General features: G+C 38.7%; 1 protein-coding gene and 1 pseudogene across 3 annotated transcripts in view; both read left to right on the plus strand.

Moving 5' to 3' along the window:
- The window catches only part of BEND5 (BEN domain containing 5), a 949,534-nt gene that overhangs the window by 9,539 nt on the left and 922,453 nt on the right, over positions 1–17,542 (plus strand). The gene's annotated exons all lie outside the window — the stretch shown is intronic.
- On the plus strand, positions 1,689–16,535 carry LOC148214191 (uncharacterized; annotated as a pseudogene).

The following is a 17,542-nucleotide window of genomic DNA, read 5'->3' on the forward strand; positions in this document are numbered from 1 at the left end:
AAGCTCAACAGTGATGAGGCCAATCTCACCTCGGGAAAAGATTCCAAAGTGCGGGCGCCACAGCAGAAAAGTCCTGCCATGTAGGGCTCACCAAATGAAGCTCCAGCAGAGAGGTCCATAACATGCCCTCTCTGCTGGATCTGGTAGGATGGGCAGATGAAATCAGGGAGAGGCGGTCCCTCAAATAACCCAGTCCCATGACATGAAGGGCTTTAAAGGTCAACACTAGCACCTTGAATTCCATGGGCCCAGAAACAAACTGGTAACCAATGCAACTTGCGAATCAAGCTGTACCAGAAACACACATAACTGTTTATGCCACCGCACTTTGCACCAGCTGAAATTTCCGGGTACTCTTCAAGGGCAGCCCCATGTAGAACACATTGCAGTAGGCATGAGTGACTGTAAATAGGTCCCCTGATCCAGGAACGGGTGCAATTGGCACACAATATGAAGGTGTGCAAAGGCCCTCCTAGCCACGACTGCCACCTGCTCATTGAGCAGGAGTTGTGAGTCCAGGAGGACCCTCAGCTTGCACACAGGGTCTGTTTGGGGCAGTGCAACCCCATTCAGTACCAAAGATGGTAAAGTCCTAGAACCAGAAGGGCTCAAAACTTAAAGCCACTCAGTCCTGCCAGGGTTCAGTTGAAGCCTGTTGTTCTCCATCCAGATCCCCACAGCCACTGGGATAGGACGGCCACAGCATCGCTTAATTTGCCAGGAGCAGAGATATACAATTGAGTGACATTAGCTTATGGATACTTCATCCCATGGTGATAGATGAGTTCACCCAATGATCTCATGTAGATGTTAAATAGAAGAGAGAGCACTGACCCCTGCAGCACCCCACATAGCAGGGGCCGAGGATGAGATCTTTCCTCCCCAATCACCACCGACTGGAACCAACCCTGTAAAAAGGAGGTGAACCAGCACACACTGTGCCATCCACCCCCAATCCTCTGAGTCGGTCCAGAAAGATACCATGATTGATAGTATTGAAAGCCGCTGAGAGGTCAAGTAAGGCAAGGATTGATGCACAACCACCATCCCACCCATGCCAGAGATCATCCAGAAGCATGACCAATGCCATTTCCATACCATACCCAGGTCTGAACCCTGACTGAAAAGGATCTAGATAATCTGCTTCATCCAAGGTCCTCTGAAGCTGCTGTGCAACCATCCTCTCAATCACTTTCCTCAAAAAAGGGAGGTTGGATACTGGATGAAAATTGTCCAGTATCATGGGGTCTAGCAATGGCTTTTTGAGGTGGCAAATCAAAGCCTCCTTAAGAGGCGAAAGAACAACCCCCTCACACAGAGAAGAATTCACCATCGCTAGAACCCACCCACACAACACCCCCCCGGGCCGCTTTCATGAGTCATGAGGGCATGGATCTAAGGAGCAGGTGGCCAAGTTCACAGTCCTAAGGACTCTGTCTGCTTCCTCAGGTCCAACAAGTTCAAACCATTCGCAGATAACTGGGCAAGACTCCACCCTGGGCAAGGCATCCACCCCAGACCTGCAACAAAGCCAGCATCCAACTGAACGAATCTGAGTGATTTTATCTGACAGGTGCTGAGCAAATTCCTCTGCGCAACCCTGCAAAAAGTTCTCTGGGCCACCTTTATCCAAGAGGGCTCATATCACCTGAAACAGGGCTGTGGAGCAGCAATCTGCAAATGCAAATATGGGTGGAGAATACTGTTATTTCACCACCCTTATCGCCACAAGGTAGGCCTTAATAGTGACTAACCTGTGTTTGGTTGAATTTGTCCCTAGGTGAGCGCTAGCAATGCTCCAGATATCTCTCTTGTTTCATTTCCCTCAAACTCTCCATAAACCACAGGGAGTGATGGGATCCTTGAGAGGGGAGAGGTCGCATAGGCACAATCCTATCCAAAGCCTCAGCTGCCCCTTTATTCCAGGCAGTGACCAAGGCTTTGTATGAACTGTGCAGCAGACCAGCAGGAAGAACCCCCAGCTCCCTCTGGAACCCATTTTATTTGCATAATTTTACCATTAGTTGATTAATATAATATTACAAAATACTAAAATCATACTAGAGACGAATGGACAAGTCATTTTTCCCTCTTAAAATGTCCACGTCTGAATGTCAGTTTTACTTTATCTGTGATAATTTTTCTCCAGCTTGTGAGCTTTAAAATAACCTTTAATCACCCCCTAATATTTATAGATATAATAATAAAGTGATTAAGAATACTTGAGCATTTTAATATGTTTATAATAGCAAATGTGGATATTGCCCCTAAAACATACTTTTTAATTTACAAGGTAGTACATATCATAAAGTTAATGTAGATCTTTATTTTATCTTTATCTTTAAATTATAATGAAATTGATTAATCATCTGAGGGGCCAAATACAGTGAGAGGTAGGACAAAGGAGCAAAAACATTGCCCACTGACCCCTATCCTTATTTCAAATATAGTTTCCTGGCTCTGTCACGGGGTGATATGGGCTCTACCCATCCCTGGGGGTGGTTAGCCCTCTGATGATGCTTCTTGGAATTAATTGCCAATTTTCCATCTTCTTGAAACCTATTTATTTTTAGGATTGTTTTTATGTTGTATTTTAATGACTTTTTATCTTCTTGTAAACCACAAAGAGTCGTTTCATGAGATGGGCGGTGACAAATTTGATAAATAAAATAAAATAAAATAAAATAAAATAAAATAAAATAGTTTCCTACAGATGCTTTTCTTTTTCAGAAATAGTGCCAGGGCTCTGTTCCATGTATTCAGAGCTCAAATACATGGGGTGGACTTGGGGGAGAATACACTTTAGCGGCCTAAACTGCAGTCCCAAGAGGAAAAAAATAGCCTAAAGTTTAGGTCATATTTAAGAATGGTAAAGATGTGTATTTCTCTGAATCCATAAAGTTGTTGTCCAAATTGTGTGAAAATAGCTGAGGCAAGTCAGGAGTATTAATGCAAAACAAACAACATAACTTTTGCTAAAACAGAGAGGTTGTGCTTGTGTAGTTAAGCTAAGTAGATTCAGAAATAGATTTCTGCTTTGGTTCACGATATACTTTCTCAAGAATCACTAACTATAGAGTTTCTTTTGTACATTGAAGAAAGCAACGTAATTAATGGGAATGATGAAGCACCATAATGAGGGCAATTGATCCCAGATATATTAGGATTTACTGGTTCAAAATATGCAAATTCTATTTATTCTATTTATTCTTATATTCTATATATAAAGCAAGAATGATTAAGACTATTTATTTATAATACAGTGGTACCTCGGGTTACGAACGCCTCTGTTAACGAGCTTTTCGGGTTACAACCAGCTCCGGCCGCAAAAATTTACCTTGGTTTGCGAACTCCGCCTCGGGGTACGAACAGGATACGCGGCCATTTTCCCTCCCGTGACACGGTACGCGGCCATTTTTCCGCCCCTGACACGTGGTCCGCGGCCATTTTCTGCCCCTGACACGTGGCCCGTGGCCATTTTCCGCCCCTGACACGTGGCCCGCGGCCATTTTTCCACCCCTGACACGTGGTCTGCGGCCATTTTTCCGCCCCTGACACATCGTAGGGAGGGGGACTCTCTCTCCAAGCAATAGCCGCCTCCCTGTCCTCCACGCCAGAACGGATTAACAGTAATTACATTGAACGTTATGGGGAAATTTCCTTCGGGGTGCGACCAATTCGGGGTGCGACCAGAGTCACGGAACGAATTAAGTTCGTAAACCGAGGTTCCACTGTACATATAACCCCCCATTCTAAAGACACTGGATGGCATACAGCATCCAAAACAAAATACATAATAAGAAAATCAGAACAATATCAAAAACAAAAAATAATCACAGAAAGCAGAGGAGAAAAAAAATAAAACCCAAGGTAGGTGTCCACAATCAGTCTTTTTATGTGTTAATTTGCTGAAGAAGTTGATTTTGTGGAAAATATTAATTATTAGCATAAAGTACAAGGAAAATAAAATGTGAATGTGAATTTTTCTACTTATAAAATATTTGTGGTAACTTTGGCCCATTAGATAATATTTAACATTCTCAGAATAGTATCTTTATTAGGATAACAAATATATATTTCTTATAAGAAATATGTCCCACTGTTTTATGGGAATGGATGAAGTCTATATTTCTTTAATGAAAATGCTACATAATGCTCCCCCTTGCAAAACAAAAAACAAAAAACTTACAGAAATCTTAAGAAAAGTTTCAAGTGAAAATGGATGCAGATATTTTAATGAATTGTAAAAATATATTTTAAAATAAATTCTGATAGACTGTAATAGTATCTTACTTACATGGGTAATAAAGGTTCAAGAGAGAGAGAAACAGACACACATACATTCATTAGAGGTGTGGAAAATGTTCTGAGCTCAGAACAAAACATTAGAGGTGTGACTGTTCTGAGTCTAATTTTGACTATTCAGAACTCAGAACAAAACACAAACCATTTTTATTTTCAAACAATGTCTCTGAGTCCCATGTGGGAGTTAGAGGCATATTTGAAATGAAGATAATGTTAGAGGTGTTACTTATTTGCAGTATGCCAGCTTTTCATGTATTTATTTAAATCAACAACAAAATTAAAGTGTAGTCTGGAGGGCACCAAGGGAGATATCTGTGGGCATACCTCCTACAGTTCCTTACATCTGCTGTAGTATTTAAACCTTATGGAGTTTATTTACAAGCAACTACATAATTCTTGTTTGTGGCTTCTGTGGACTTTCACATAAATAAGCAGTGAGGCAGTATGTGTCTGGGTGTGTGTACACTAACAGTAAATAGTAATCCATCTGATTAGTTTCAACAGTGTTGTGGATAAACAGCTTACTTTTTTTAATGGTACAGTTGCTTATTTTTTAATTCATATTTCATATGTTCTTGGAGCCCAGCCCTATAATTATCAAAGGAAGGAAAGATTTTAACTAATTCTAAACACAGATGTGATACTTTTCTGTTATTCTGATGAAAAACATAGAACAGACATTATAAGATCTGTCTGAATATGTGACGCAGGGGAGGGCATAGGGCTTTCCCTTCATCCTACTGACTGAAACAAGGAAGTAGTTAGGAGCTATAGTAGTACTGTACTAAACAAATGTCTTAAAAGATGTAGCAGGGCTTAAAGCAGGAGTAATGATGAGCACAGGGGGAGAATAGCTCTAAGTGTGTGTCAACCTCCACAGAATAAAAACCTTAAATGTCTATAAGGGACAGGGCAGCATCAGGATAACTGAGCAGCATCAGGATATCCTTGAAAGAAAGTATAGGGAGCATCATTACTGCAAAAGAACAAATCAGTTGCTACTGAATTCCTGGAGAAAGATATCCAGGCCAGATGTCTCCCTTCGCATACTCAAAGTCTATTGTAACAAGCCTGGCACTGCTGTTAAGGAATTGCTCTTCATACTGGAGATAAAACTCTTTATCTCTTTTTCAACTGATATAATTTCCTTGGATGGTAGACTACATCCAAGTTAGAGTTTTCAGTTTTCCCCTTGTGTAATAGCTTTTTGTTGAGTTTTATTATACAGGCAGCAGAGATTTTTATTCTCCCTTTCTATAAAAACCTGGACTGGCAAATTACTTTGTGAGAAAAAGGCTTCTAGCTCTGGCATGAATAATTCTTGATTCTCTCTTCTACACATCACTGATAAAGCATGCTTATGTTTTTTTTTTTCAGATGCTTAAAAAAATAAGTGGAAAAAATAGAACAGAAATAAATAATAAAAAAGAAAATGTATAGTATACCATTACAACAATAAACTGTTACAATTCTATATATATTTATCTAATGCAAATAGTATGTAAGTATATCTGTATTTATTTCTAATACAATTATATAACTATCAATCTTTTTCCTAAGCTACTGTATTTTGTATAAATGAGTCCCATATTTCATTATACTTGTCCATCTAAAATCTATGTCTATAGGCAATCTGCTCATAGGTGGCAAGTGTAATCAGGTCTTCAATCCATTGAGGGAATGGGGCCATACATTTATCTTTCCAGTGTTGCAATATCAGTCTTTTAGCCATGGTAAGGGCACAGAGAATCCATTTATGTTGTCCAATTGTCAAATTCCATGTACTAGGTATGTAATTCAAGAGACTATTATCCTCTGAAACATTTAGTTTGTGTTGCACAGTCACATTTATATGATCCACTGCTTTCTCTCAAAACTTAGTAAGTATAGGACATAGCAAAAACATATGTTTTAAAGAAGCATTATCATTGTTACATCTTCAACAAAATGCTGTCTTATTCAGTCCTTTTCTATACAAACATAATGGAATCCAATTCTAAATATTATTTTTTGTTGTATAAGTTGTAGTTTAAGGTCCATTGACACTCTTGCTATAGAAGTTAAGACACTCTCCCATTGTCTAGGCAATACAGAAACTTCTAATTCTGTATTCCACTCATCTCTTAACATCTGCATGTCAAATTTATTTATTGATAACAAATATCTATAAAAGCTAATAGTTTTTTTTAGTTTTAAAGGATTTAACAAGTGGTTCTAATATCTTAGGTGTCTCAGAAGCTGAAAATGCTGCTGGTCCAAACAATGTTGTTTACAAATGTTGTAGCTGTTAATATTGCCATTGGGTTACATCTGGTAGATGATATTTATCTCTTAACACAGCATATGTTAAACATTCATCTTTATCATCTATCAATTGATCCAAAGTCAATATCCCCACTTCCATCCAATTTTTCCATATCACCATCTTTTTCCCAATTTTTAAAGTTGGATTTCCCCATAAAATCAGTTTAGCATGAGAAAAAGGATTTGATCTTTTTTTTTTTTATTAGACTATTACATTCCATGGCTTGCTAACTGACATAATTGTTTCCTGAGATACTAGAGTTCTATTGTATTTAGATCCTAATGCCGTCCATCCATCCAAAGGTCTATATATGTATATTTCAAGATGGCCCAAATTGGAAAATTAACACCAGTTGTTGGTTTCCAGTATTTAATACTTGACAATAGGTAAGGCTGATGATATAGCTCCAGATTCGGAAAACCGAATCCTCCCTCATTAATTGGTAATTGCATTTTCTGTAAAGATATTCTCAGAATTGAAGAACACCATAAAAATTTTCTAAACAAAGAATTTATTTTCTGTAAATATTTTCCAGATATTTGAACAGGAATTCCTCTCAGAATATAAATTAATCTGGGAATAATATTCATTTTGAGAATATTCACCTTTCCCCAAAGGGTGAGGTTTAATGACTCCCATCTATCTATATCTGAAGAAACCTCTTTATATATTTTATTTATATTACATGTTGCTAACTGAGTTACATCTTTTGGTATACACATAACTAAATATTTAATGCATTTGGTACAAATACGGCATTGATATTCCTTAAATGGGTAACCAAATTTTCATCTACTGGCATCAATTCTGATTTGGACCAGTTAATAGAATATCCTGCTATTTTACTAAAGGCATCTATCATTTGCATAGTATGAGGTTTAGAAATAAACAGAAGGATATCATCTGCAAATAAAGCCAATTTATGTTCAACTGAATTATGTACTATCTCTGTAAATCTCCCTATGTTTAATAGCACAAGCTAAGGATTCCATGAAAACATGAAAGATCCTCTAAATAATGGGAAAGTAGCAGAAAAAATATCATTAACCTTTACTTTAGATATGGGTGGTTCATACAGCATCTTAATCAATTTTATAAATTTCAAAGGAAATCCAAACCTGTTTTGTACAGCAAACATGTACTGTTTATATACAGTGGAACCTCGGTTTACGAACTTAATTCGTTCCGTGACTCTGGTTGCAACCCGAATTGGTCGCAACCCGAAGGAAATTTCCCCATAAGGTTCAGCGTAATTACCGTTAATCTGTTCTGGCGTGGAGGACAGGGAGGTGGCTATTGCTTGGAGGGAGAGTCCCCCTCCCTACGACCACGTGTCAGGGGCGGAAAATGGCCGCGGACCACGTGTCAGGGGCGGAAAAATGGCCGCAGGTCACGTGTCAGGGGCGGAAAAATGGCCATGGACCACGTGTCAGGGGCGGAAAAATGGCCACAGACCACATGTCGGGCGGAAAATGGCCACGGACCACGTGTCAGAGGCGGAAAAATGGCCGCGGACCACGTGTCAGGGGCGGAAAAATGGCCACGGACCACATGTCAGGGGCGGAAAAATGGCCACGGACCACGTGTCAGGGCGGAAAATGGCCGCGGACCACGTGTCAGAGGCGGAAAAATGGCCGCGGACCACGTGTCGGGGCGGAAAAATGGCCGCGGACCACATGTCGGGCGGAAAATGGCCACGGACCACGTGTCAGAGGCGGAAAAATGACCGCAGGCCACGTGTCAGGGGCGGAAAAATGGCCACGGACCACGTGTCAGGGGCGGAAAAATGGCCACGGACCACGTGTCAGGGCGGAAAAATGACCGCAGGCCACGTGTCAGGGGCGGAAAAATGGCCACGGACCACGTGTCAGGGGCGGAAAAATGGCCACGGACCACGTGTCAGGCGGAAAATGGCCGCGGACCACGTGTCAGAGGCGGAAAAATGGCCGCGGACCACGTGTCAGAGGCGGAAAAATGGCCGCGGACCACGTGTCGGGGCGGAAAAATGGCCGCGGACCACGTGTCGGGCGGAAAAATGGCCGCAGTCCACGTGTCGGGGCGGAAAAATGGCCACAGACCACATGTCGGGCGGAAAATGGCCACGGACCACGTGTCAGAGGCGGAAAAATGACCGCAGGCCACGTGTCAGGGGCGGAAAAATGGCCACGGACCACGTGTCAGGGCGGAAAAATGGCCACGGACCACGTGTCAGGGCGGAAAATGGCCGCGGACCACGTGTCAGAGGCGGAAAAATGGCCGCGGACCACGTGTCGGGGCGGAAAAATGGCCGCGGACCACGTGTCGGGCGGAAAAATGGCCGCAGTCCACGTGTCAGGGGCGGAAAAATGGCCTCGGACCATGTGTCGGGCGGAAAATGGCCGCGGACCATGTGTCGGGTGGAAAAATGGCCATGGACCATGTCACGGGAGGGAAAATGGCTGCGAGGCGGAGTTCGCAAACCGAAGCAAAATTTTGTGGCCAGAGCTGGTCGTAACCCTAAAAGTTCGTTAACAGAAGCGTTCGTAACCCGAGGTTCCACTGTATTTTGTCAAAAGCTTTTTCAGCATCTAAGGATAAAACTACAAATTGGTCTTTTTATTCAAGTCTAGTAAATTTACAACTAACCTAGTGTTGTCTGCTGCTTGTCTAGTTTTTATAAACCCTGCTTTATCATTCTTAGTAACAAATGGTATCACTTGCTAGCACTGCTGTTAAGATCTTTGTATGAACATTAATCAGTGAAATTGGACAATAATTAGCACAGTGAGCATGGTCTTTACCTGGTTTTGGTATAATTGTAATATAAGCCTGAATAAATACCTCTGATAATAATCCCTTATCAAGTATCTCATACAATTGACAGAGGTTTCGCACCAAAAGATCTATAAATAGTTTTATATATTTCATCTTTCACCCCTAATACGTGAAATAATTGCCTTATCTTTCTTTTGCTTTAAGCGATTAGCTGAAATTTTGCCAGGTCTTTTGCCATTTTCCCAATATCTCTGTCATAAACCTGTTAATATGAATTCTGTCTGCTGTGATATTATGGTATTTAATTCATGTTTTTTCTTCTGTATTTCTCTGTACAAGGTAGTAGATGGGTATCTAACCATCTGTTCCCATAAATGTTTCAATTCATCTTTCAAATTATTTTCCCTTTTATTTTTAATTTTATTTTTATATGATGCATAAGCAATAATTCGACCTTGGATATAAGGTTTATATGCTTCCCATTCAAAAATTCAAGCACTTGATGTTTCTGAATTCAAATCAAAGTATTACAAAGTCTCTACCTGCATTTGTGTACAAATTATCATTCAGCAAGGAGAAATACCAACTTCTTGATACCTTGACTGATTGAAACACACAATTCAAAATTCTGGCATGAATAATACCTGATTCTCTGTACTACAGCATCACTGATAAAGTATGCTTATGTAAATGTATTACCCTGTATCTATACAAGGGTCTACATTTGTGAGATTTTGTATGATTTTGTTAAAACTATCAGAAGCAGTAGCTTTTGATAGGAAAAACGAGTAATATTTAAAAAAAATTAATAACATCAATACAACATCCTAAACTGTGGGTCACTTATTTAGATCATAAAGAGAGGTTGAGGCATGTATATCTCCTATAATCCCTCAATATTTATATTTCCCATAGTTCCTATTGGTATTTCTTAACTGAGACACTGGTAGGAGTGATTGATTCCATAATATATGTGATTAATTGAATAATCTTAATCTTCTTTGGTAAGGACTTGATGTCACTATCCTGAAAGTAGAAAAAAAAAATCTATGTGATAAATTATCCTGTTAAAATCAACAGGGACACATATGTGGTTGTGTATGCTTTGAATGCTGCTCTTCTGGAACTTCATAGGATAGTCCACAGAACCATCCTCTTTCTGCTTTTCCTCATACCAATGAAGAGGTTAGGTTCTTGTCTCTTCTGCAAGGACTATAAGAAGCATATGAATTGGGTGTTCCTCCCTTAAGCTTGTTCTTTCTCTCTCTCTCCCTCTCTCTGACTGCTCTTAGAATGAGAAATGTCTATTAATTGCTCCTGGAATATCTTGGTGACCATAGAACTATAACCTAAACAATTAGGTCTTCTCTCTCTACCCAGTATATAAGAACTGATACTAGTTTCTAAGAATCGAGAACAGAATGTCAACTGCGTTTGCCACATGGTTAAAATTTCGAGTTTTATATGTTCTGACATCCTTATGTTTTTTGCCCTGGCACTTTCTTTTGCCTTTTCTGTAGGAAATATAGCCTGCAGGGGAAAAAAAAATAAAAATAAAAGAATAAGTTTAAATGAATTGAGAGATGGGGCTGGAGGAGTTGCTTGATGGGCAGTTCATATTATTATTTATTAATTTACTGTCTGAGACCAAACCAACAAATATTAAAACATATATAACAGTTAAAATGCATACATGAAAATTACTTGAAAACCAAATATAATCAAAATTGTGAGGAAAGCAATAGCCAATTTTAAAAAGCTAAAGTTACATATAGAAATTTTGCCACTGGCCTTGATACATCCAAAAATTGATCACTGAAAGGAAAAGCAGTGATGTTGTGGGGGAGATTCAAATTTCTGATAATTGGAGTTATGAGTTCTGATCATCATTGGGTATATAGTAGATACTTTAGTGAAACCTGAGATATGGATTTAACCTCAATATTTGAACCTATAAATACAATTTTCTTATGGGACGTTGAGATGTCTTCCATTTGTCAATGGGCGATATTTTTATTTATTTGAAACACTTATGTCCCCTACTTTAAATATCTAAATATTGAGAAATAGACTTCAGTTTATCAGACTCTGAATGCATTGGACTAATTCTTCCTCCTCATTTTATACATGTATGTAATGAGTAAAATACATAAAATCCAGTTTCTATTTTACACATGCATATAATATGGCAAATATGCACACATAAAATTTCACTCATTTAACAAACATTCTGCTTTAACAGACTCCTCATTAGTCTGTTAAACTGAAGTTTTATTATGCTAGCCTGTGTATCTGTTCTTTATTACAACCGTTTCTTACAACAGTAAGGATCAGGGTCCCAGCATGGCATATCCCATTGCTATACATTCCCCTGATCTTCCCAATGCCTTCCCTTCCTTCCTTCTTTGCCTCTTCTCAGCCACCACAACTGATGTCTTCAGCCCTAGCCCACCCACTCTAATACTGTCAAGGTCTTCAGTAGAGAGCAAGATTCTCCCAAAGTTTCTTTTAATAAATAAGAAAACATGACAGAAATCCCTGCAAATTGATTGCTTTCCCTCCAGAATCCAATTTATCTCCCAGGCTGCCAAGCTGGAAACTTTCTGTCTATTACTTTTGGCCTCTGTGTAAACTGGTGACGAGGCTGTTCTCTTAACTGATAAATGAGGAATGTCCAGGTGGTCAACATGTGAACATGCCTCAGTCCTATACCCACTTTCAACATGACTCTGGGCAGAGTACAATAAGAAAAAACCTTAAATAATATTAAAGCATTCTACTATTAAGAACATTACTATTAACAGACTAGCAGAGATGATTCAGTGTTATAGGCAACGCCTCACTACCACCTCACTAGTTCCCAACATATATACCCAACCCTTGAGTTTGAATCCATCAAATATGGAGATTAATAGTAGAATGGTTTACTGAGTGACAATTGAAATTTTGTTTCCATATTCTTCCTGAATAAAATAACAAATCACATGCACATATTTTCTTCATTTATTGTTTTTATGAACTTTTTCAAAAATGACATTTATAAATTACCTAAAGCTTTCAAATTTCATAAAAAGTGATGTCACTCTTACTTGAGCTCAACATTTGGTGATTATGTCCATCCAATTTTGTAGGCAGCATTAAAGAAGTATTTCTGGCTCAAGCAAGAACAACAAAGGGGTTTGGTTGGATTACAGAAAAGCAAAGATTTACTTAGTCCAACATTCTGTTTCCCACAGGACACAGCTTGATGTATCCAGGAAGCCAGTAAACAGGGCATGAAGGCAATAGTTTAGTAATGTTTTAAAGCAATTGTTACTAAAAGGCATACAGCCTCTTCATCTAATTCAGTTCTCAATCCAAGTCACAGAATTATGCACATAACTCTGTTTATCAGAATTCTTCATGATCAGTTTGATTATGCAATTTACACTTGTACTAAAAATATTTAGTAACTGATTCTGCCAGATCCTAGAGTTGTCCAAATGAATCCCATCTCTATTTATTTCTCCTTTGCCCTCTGGACCACAGCTAATCTCCCATAACATCGCCCAGAGCCACTCTGCAGTGAGATGGGCGGTGACAAATTTGAAATATACATACATACATACATACAATCTTTTGGAAGATTCTTGGCTGGAGGAAATAGGGTGAGACAGTCAGTTTCTAACTCTATTTCCAGAGGCATGGATTCAATCCATTATATTTCATATCTATAAATTATATGGTATTATAAAAACATGGGTCATAGTCTAACATTGTTAAGCACTTTTAAATCTCATTGTTTTCAGTGTAGGGAGACATTCGAATATCTCCAACTGAAATCAACAGAATGCTTTTTTCATTAGCATAATTGTATCCACACAGCCATCTGACAGAACTGTCTTGGGTGGTTCAGGGCTTTGTGCCATTTACCCCTATAAATGGTTATTGGAGTCAATAGCTACCTGTTGTGACTTATTTGTAAAGCGCTTTAGGTTAAAAAACCCCCCAATTCTTTTCTAATTTAGATGCTACAGTTAATTATTTTGACCACAGTTTCAGTCAGGCAAGAGTTAAAATCAAATACCCAAGGATGAAAATCCAGCAAAAAGTCCTTACAGCAAATTTGCTAAACAAAAGTATACCCAAAATCTAGGGAAGCCGAGAAAAAAAGTTTAGCATTGACAACCACAGTTCAAAAGATTGAGCAGCAAGAAATATGTCCTGGCATAGGTCAATGTTTTTTAAAAGATCAGACAAGGCTTTCAGTTAAGGCAAAATGTCAGGTTGTCACAGAAGCTGTTCCAAAATTTGATGACTCTCAGTCGGAAGGATTTTCAATAGAATTTCTTAGCCTTACTTAGATATAGGTGACATTGATCAGTGCTGAGAGGAGAAACTGGACTATTGGTGAGTAAATACCCACTTCCAAGTAGAATGTTATTCCCAATTGTCTCTGCTCAGGTCTCAGGATAGGCAATCGAGATAAGAACATAAAAACAGCTACTTGAGTAGGGTGACCTGGATAATTTTTTCTTATTGGATTTGCAAAAGAGTCTTGTTAAAGCCTTGAAGAACTCTGTGCGATGGGACAAAGAAGAAATGAAGAGAAATCAAATCCTATGACAATATTTGAATGAACTAAAGATTAAGACTGCTAGAAGTAAAAGGAAAGAATATAAAGTTGGTTTATTTTATCAAGGTTAAAACAAGATATGTTGTTATTTCTGGTAACCCTTTATGGACTTTCTGCTGACACCAGGACTGAAAAGATGATGTTTTATGGATTCATTTATAAATAAGAGATAGGATATAGGATGAAGAGATTAATGTTTGTAACCTTAGAGGGGGTGAAGAGTCACTAAATTTTTACTTGCGATGAAGGTTGGAAGTCACTTCATATATTTCTTTTTATTATTTTCTTTTTCTTCTTTCTTTTTTCTTATACTTTTTATTCTTTTCTAATCTCTTTAAGCCTAGTTTGTATTAGATTTTATTATTATAATCAAAATTCTTAGTAAAAACTATATAACAAACCATACATGGATGAGACAAGAGAGCCTGGAATTGATGGAATGCTACTACAACAGTAGACCTAATGAGAGGGGATATATGAAACGTATGAGGGAACTAAGGATGGACAGAAGACCTATATTCACACTAACTGAGAAACAGATAGTTACCCAACACTTCAACATAGTGAAGAGGAAGCTGCTCTCACAACTTGAGATATACCAACTATACATTACATCCTGGACTCGAAGCCCAGAAAAACAATTGGATGTGCAGCCAACACCTGATGCTGGAATGTCACTGCCACCCCCTCCATTACAGAGCACAGCAGTTAATATGAGGCATACGATCATGGATAAACTAGCTACAGTCAACCCTTGAGACTGATTACTAAGGCGCAGTGGAGAAGTACCATCAGGTAGTATGCTAGAAAATGCCAGTAGAGTCTTCATGACAACCCCTACTAGCACCATACTTCAAACCATACCTCATACCTCAAACCAATGAACTGGTATATGCTACAGCCGCTGTAATCCTGGAGATACTTGGCTACACAATCAAGAAGAACAGCAGTACATATCCTTCCATAAAATGAGGTTGGAGGTTAAGATCAGGGCAACTCAGAAAGAAGTTAGTTAGCTGGTGGAATTACAGAAGGGTGTAGAGATTAAGGATAAGAGTCGGCTACTGAAAAAATACAAGGGCCTGACTCCATCTGAAGCCCTAGAGACTGCTGAACAAAGGTTCACAGCACTGGTTACCAGGCTAAGGAGATACACTAGAGAAGCAAAGGACAAAAAGATAAATGCCTTGTTCTCCAAAGAACCATCCAAGGTGTACTCCCAACTGCAGTGCAACCACACAGTAACATCAGAGCCACCAACAGCGGAAACTGAACAATATTGGAAGAATTGGAAAATAACATCAGGAGTCTGGATGAAGAAGATCACTGCAAATACCTAGGTATCCTTCAAGCTGACATCAAGCACACTGAAGTCAAGGAGAAAGTTAGTAGTGAATACATCATGAGAGTGAAGAAGATCTTAAAGTCCAAACTCAGTGGAGAAAATATCATCAAGGCAATTAACACCTGGGCAATTCCAGCCATTAGATACACAGCTGAAATAGTGGACTGGATGCAGCAGAACTAGAAGCCCTGGATAGGAAGACCAGAAAAATAATGACAATCATGCCCTTCATACACGCAGTGATGTTGACAGACTCTATTTACCAAGGAGCATAGGTGGGCATGGAATGTTGCAAGTACACCAGACAATGGAAGAAGAAAAAAGGGCATTTGAAGACTATCTGAAGGACAGTGAAGAAGATGCACTGAAGCTAGTATACCACGAAGGCTTACTGAATACCAAAGATACTAAACTGGCCTATAAGAAAGACCAAATGAAGAATAGAAAAGAGACATGGCAAGGTGAAATATTACATGGCCAGTACATTAAAAAAAAAAGAAAAACTAGCAGGCAAAGCAGATAACAAGAAGACCTGGCAATGGCTAAGAGTAGGAAAGTTGAAGAAAGAGACAGAGGGGCTGATTCTGGTTGCAGAAGAGCAAGCCTTAAGGACAAATGAATACAAAGCCAGAATTGAGAAGTCATCAATAGACAGCAAATGCCCCCTCTGCAAAGAATCTGAAAAAGCAGTGGACCACCTAGTTAGCTGCTGCAAGAAGATTGCCTGGACTGATTACAAATAACAGCATGACAAAGTAGCAATAATGGTGTATTGGAATATCTGCAAAAAATATCATTTGCCTGCAAGCAAGAACTGGTGGGATCACAAAACAGACAACGTTATAGAAAATGAAGAAGCTAAAGTGCTCTGGGACTTTAGGATTCAAACAGACAAGCACCTGCCACACAACACCTCAGACTTAACAACTGTTGATAAGAAGGACAAAATAGTCTGGATAGTAGACATTGCAATACCTGGAGACAGCAGAAGAGAAGAGAAATACCTGGAGAAAATCACAAAATACAAAGACCTGCGAATAGAAATAGAATGACTATGGCAAAAGAAAGTAAAGATAGTATCAATAGTAATAGGCACCTTGGGTGCAATCTCAAAACATCTGGAGCACCACTTGGACACAGTCGGCATTGACAAAATCACCATCAGTCAGTTGCAAAAGGCAGCTTTACTTGGAACAGCTTATATCCTGTGATGATACCTTTAATACCATCAAACAGCATCTCCTATCCCAGGTTCTTGGAAAGGATTCGATAGGTGGATAAAAATGCCAAATTCGGTGTAAACATTTGGCTAACTGTGCAACAAAAAATAATCTATCATCATTGTCATCATCATCATCATCATCATCATCATCATCATCATCATCATCACAATATTGTATCCAGTGCTAAATAATAATTGAGAGTGAGCTTAATTAAATGCAATAAACCTATTTCTAAGTAAATGTGCCTAGGAAATACAGATGGTCCTCACTTACCAACCACAATTGGGACCAGCAACTCTGTTGCTAAGCAACACGATTGTAAAGTGAAACATGTGACTACACCCAACTTATGACATCAGTTCTGGCTGCAGTCATGAATCACGGTCATCAGGAATGTGACATTCTTTTAATTTAAAAGAAAATTTTTACAAAATGATGTATTGCTAGTATATGTCACCAGAAAAATTATCTAAAATGTATAAAGGTATGTCGAATGTATGTTGGAAATGTGAACAACATGTGAACAATATGAAGGAACATTTTACCATCTTTGGTGGACTTGTAAAAATGCTAAAAAAAATCTGGACTGAGATTCATATCTGTGTACAAAAGATTTTAAAGATCAATATACAGTCAAAACCAGAGACTGTCCTTTTACATTTGATGGACAGACAGTTGGAAAAAAACTCATGGAACTTTATTTTTCTGTATGATAACAGCAGCAAGACTCATGCACAGAGGTGGAAAGACAAGATATTACTTACAGTGAAAGAATGGTTGGTGAAGTAGCAGAGATGGCGAAATTGTTGGTGTTGATTTGTGATAAGAAATTGTGTAATTTTGATACTATCTGGAAACCTTTTTTGAACTTTTTGCGAGTTACTGAAAAAAATGAAGTTTTGTTTTATGATTAGAAATAATATGGATTAATAAAAATAATGGAAGTTGTTAGAGTAAGAGTTGCATGTATGTTGTTACTTATATCTGTTGTGAGA

This window comes from Python bivittatus, unplaced genomic scaffold (genome assembly GCF_059951505.1).
Source record: "Python bivittatus isolate LINGU-HERP-01145 unplaced genomic scaffold, Pbiv_v1 ctg000700_np1212, whole genome shotgun sequence".
NCBI classification, from domain to species: domain Eukaryota; kingdom Metazoa; phylum Chordata; class Lepidosauria; order Squamata; family Pythonidae; genus Python; species Python bivittatus.